General features: G+C 60.5%; 1 pseudogene; it reads right to left on the reverse strand.

Moving 5' to 3' along the window:
• Positions 1–2,658: 2,658 nt before the first annotated feature.
• Positions 2,659–4,071, reverse strand: LOC103812014 (annotated as a pseudogene).
• Positions 4,072–4,468: the final 397 nt, after the last annotated feature.

Genomic DNA, 4,468 nt, shown 5'->3' on the forward strand with positions numbered 1-4,468 from the left:
CCAACAACGACAGCAACGGCACGTGCCCTGGGGGGATACCTGGGGGACCACACTGGGGGGCAGGGGGAGGCCCTGGGGGCAGCTGTTGGACAAGGGGAGACTTTTCTCCTGCTGCTGATGTGGCTCGTCCTGAGCAAAGGTGGTTGGCCCATGGCTGTGACATCAAAGGGGTTTGGGGTCCCTGTGCTGGAGAATTCCATCTTCAAATGCCTGACTGCTGCCTGGACTGCTGCTGGGGCTGTGCCTTGGCTGCCTGGAAGAGCCAGGGTCTCTTCCCTTTCTCCCATGACTAGGAGGCAGAGTCCCCTTTTCCTCCAGGGCAGCCCTGGGTGCCTGGAAGAGCCATCTTCCCTTTCTCCCATGCCTGCTGGATCTGTGCCTGGAGCTTGGATGCCTGGAGAAGTCAAGATCACTTCCCTTTCTCCCACGGTCAGAAGGCAGATCCCCCCTTTCCTGCAGCTTCTCCCTGCCTCAGGGTCCCTCACACTCCTGAACCCCCCCCCCCTGGGGGGGGGGGGGGGGGGGGGGTGGTGGTGGTGGTGCATGGATTAAATAGCCTTTTGCAATCAGTTTCCAAGGATTTGGAAGATGCCTGAAAGGAGAGGTTGCTGTATAAAAGGAACGTGATCATGATCCTGCCCAAAGAATGATCCTGTTTAAAAAAGCATTCAAGAAAGATTATATAGAAGAGAATATATTAAATTCTGTACATGATCAAATAATGTAAACATAATTAATTAACTGGTAAGAATGTCTGGAGAAGCTGTGCCTGCTCTGTGCCCTGGGCAAAGGTGGCACCTGGGGCTTCTCTCTCATGCTTTGCCACAACTGTGTGGGTCAGGAGAGGAGCAGTAGGTGCCCACCCATGGGTGCCCCTGCCCTGTCTCTGGGTACCCACACTGCACTGGCACTCAGCACCTGCACTGGGGGGCACTGGGAGCTGGTGCTGGGGTGAGAAGGGAATAGCTGGGCTGAGAGAACATGCTGGTTCAGTGGATTGACCCTGCCCTGGGCCTGTGGTGCCCAGGAGGAGGAATGAATCTAGTGCCAACCCTGGGCAGGGACACCTCTCACCAGAACAGGTTGCTCAAGGCTCGATCCAACCTGGCTGTGAACACTGCCAGGGTTGGGGCAGCCACAGCCTGAATGGCTGAGCAGAGACACCCACCCCAGGACAGAGCAGCAGCTCTCACAGCTTCCTCCCAGCCCCTCCATCGCTTCTGGAGCAGCTGCTCCCACTGCCCAGCAGCCTCCCTGCTCCAAACCCCACTGCCCCCAGGGCTGAGCTGCCCCACAGCTCTGCAGGGTGGCTGCAGCACCTTGGCCCACTCCTGCCCCACTGAGGGACCAGTCAGGGCTCCTGACACACAGCAGGACCACGTGTGAATCATAGTCTCCATCCTCATGGAGCCCCAGCCCTGGCAGGTGGGTGCACCCCTCTTGCAGTCATCCCCCTGGACCAGCTCTCCTGGCCCCCTGGGGACAGGCTGTGAACCCCCAGGGCTATGTGTGCTGGCACTGGCCCCCCAGCACCTGTCCTCCCTGGCTGGGAGCCCTGTGGCACCTCCCTGAGCAATGTGGGTCACCCAGGCTTGGGGCAGGATGGAGCCCACGCTGCATCCAGAGGCTTGGCAACCTCATCCCTCCCCTCCTCACATCCCTCTTGTCCAGGATGACCCACAGTACAGCCACCCAGCTCTCACCCCATCATCCAACACCCAACACCATGGCCAAGTCCATGATGGGACAGAGCTGGCAGCATTGCCCACAGCCTCTCTCTCCTCTCCCTAAGCTTTGACCCTCTCCTTCTTCCAATGCAAAAACTCAATGGCAAAAGAGTGCATGAAATCAAATAAATACTCCCCCTCCCCACCCCTGTGAGCCTCCAGCACGGGGTACCCCTTCCAGCAGCTCAGCACTCCCAGCAGGACCACCCTGGAGTGTCCCACACCTGCTCCAGGCAGGGCCTGTGGCATTCCCATGGCATCCCCAGCCACCAGCAGGCATAGGGGCTGCCCTGGTGCTGTTTCCAGGGCTGCTGACTGCACTCCCTCCCCTCCATCACCACCTCCTTCCCACTGCTTGGGAAGCAAACCTGCCTGGAGCCACACGAGGACACCCGCAGTGGAGGTGTGTAGGCTTGGCAGAACTCTGATCTCCACCAGGATTGAGGGAAGAGCCCCATTGACCTGGGGCAGGGTCCTCACTCCTGACACTTCTACCCAGAGGACTCATTACCCAAGGTGTCTCAGAGAGAAGGGGTTTGCCCACCCAGGGGGTTCCCACACCACCAGCTGTCACCACTCCATCACCCAGCCCAAGGGCAAATCAAACTGGCACCATCACAGCAGGGCACTGGGACCATCTGGAATGGCTTTCCCTTCCTGCTACTCCCCTGGCTCCAGCTGCCTCTCCCACCTGCCTGCCCTGTGCCCTCCAGAGGATGCTCCTGGTGGGAGCCAGCAGACTGGGCACGTGTGGGAGCCTCCCCCATCTCAATATTTGCTCCTTGGGTTTGTGTTTGGTGTTGGACCTCAAGCCCAGCCAATGGCTCTTGCCCATCTGAACAAACAAAGGCAGAAGAGAAAGGAAAAGAAAAAGTTAGTCTCAATGTTCCCCTCGTGGCTTCCCAGTGGTGAGGCCCCCCCAGGGCAGGGGTCACCCTGGCACCCAGCTCTGGTTCGTGGGCTGTGGCCCCCCGGGCAGCGTGGGCACATTGAGCCCGTTCTGCGGTGGCAGAGCCGAGTCAAAGTTGAAGTCCATCTCATCACTGTCCATAAAGTCATTGAGGATGATGGACTCCACATCACACTCCAGGCTCCCATTGAACATGTCCAGGTCCAGGTCTGCTGGGAACCTGTCTTGGCCCAACACAGGGGGGTGGGCAGCCCCCGGGTAGGGTCCCTGCAGTGACTCCAGCAAGCTCATGTGTGCCCCTTGGTTAGTAGCGTAGGAATGCAGGTGCCCATGGTGTGGCACAGCTGGCATGCTGCACGAGTCACTGGGCAAGCTCATAAGGCTGACAGGATTAGCTAAGGCACTGGTGTGGACCACAGGGTGGTGACCAGCTGGGGACGGGTGGTACAACGCGTTGCTCTTCATGAGAGAGCCTGGGTGGGACGGGTAGGAGGCCAAAGCCTGCTCCCCACTCCCACACAGGAGTGGGTTGTGTCTGTGTCCACGGGCCGGCACCATGGGGCTGGCCTGGGGCAGGGGCAGCTCCCCCGGGACCATGCTCTCCTTGTGCGCGTAGGAGATGGAGGAGAGCAGGTCCTGCAGAGAGGTGTTCCTGTAGGAGCTGCCAGAGGAGAAGGTGGCTTGCTTGTTCTCCTGGATGGTCTGCATGGGCAGGCGGCGCATCAGGCTCATGGCTGGTTGGCTGTAGATGGTCCCACAGTAGGTGTTGCTGGCAGCGCCCATGCTGGAGCACTTGGAGTTGAAGGTGAAACTGGAGCTCCTCTGCCTCAGGGCAGATGGAGGGAGCTGCTGGGAAGGGCTCATGGTGTAGCCATCCTGCAGATCCTCCAGCATGCTCTCCCCGAGGCTCTCGTTCAGGCTGATGGTGCCAGTGAGGTCGGTCAGGCGCGGCAGCTCCACGGAGCAGCGAGCATTGAGGGATGGAGACATGGTGCTGGAGGGGCTGGGGTACATCAGCGGGGAGGAAGGGGTTCCATCATCCTCCTCCAGCTCGGCTGGCTCGTGGGTGGCCATGATGGGCGAGAGGCGCCCGCTCAGCGTGCTGGCCGTGGAGTTGGCCCGCGAGCGGAACTCTGCCCACGCGTCATACTCGTCGCTGCCGTGGGACGTGGGGCTCTCCGACCACTTGGCCTGTTGGGAGGTAGGACTGTCCTCCCCTCGCTCCTGTGTCACCTGCAGCTGCTTCTTCTTGCTGGCCTTGCCCTTGATGCGCAGGAACTTGCTGTTGTTGTCCATGGAGACCGCGCGCCGCCGCGGCGTCTTGCCCGTCTTGCCGCCCTCGGGGTTCAGCATCCACCAGGAGCTCTTCCCGGTGCCCTCGTTCTGCACGCGGATGAAACGGGTGTGCAGGGACAGGTTGTGCCGGATGGAGTTCTGTGGGGACAGCAGGGACACAGCACGTGGTCAACAGCAGCTCCAGCACCTCAGGAGGAAGGGGGATGCCCAGAGGGATGGAGTCCAGGACTCCAACCTTTGGGACACCATGGATGGCTGAGACAGAGGGGCTGGGGATGGAAGGGCCCAGCTGGCAGGTCCCTCACACAGCCCTGCCAGGCATCCCACTTCCAGGCATCCCATCCCCAGGCATCCCACCCCTGGGTATCCCACTGCCAGGAGCCTGTGGGGCATGGCCATTTACAGCATCGACAGCATCTCTGTCATTAGCACAACTACTGTCATGGCAGGGATGGGGATGTCCTTAGCACATGTCCCAGGGACCTGCAGCAGGCAGGGCCAGGGCTCAGGGAACCTTTCTTCCCTGGCAGGAGCC

Source organism: Acanthisitta chloris, unplaced genomic scaffold (assembly GCF_000695815.1).
Source record: "Acanthisitta chloris isolate BGI_N310 unplaced genomic scaffold, ASM69581v1 scaffold30161, whole genome shotgun sequence".
NCBI lineage: Eukaryota > Metazoa > Chordata > Aves > Passeriformes > Acanthisittidae > Acanthisitta > Acanthisitta chloris.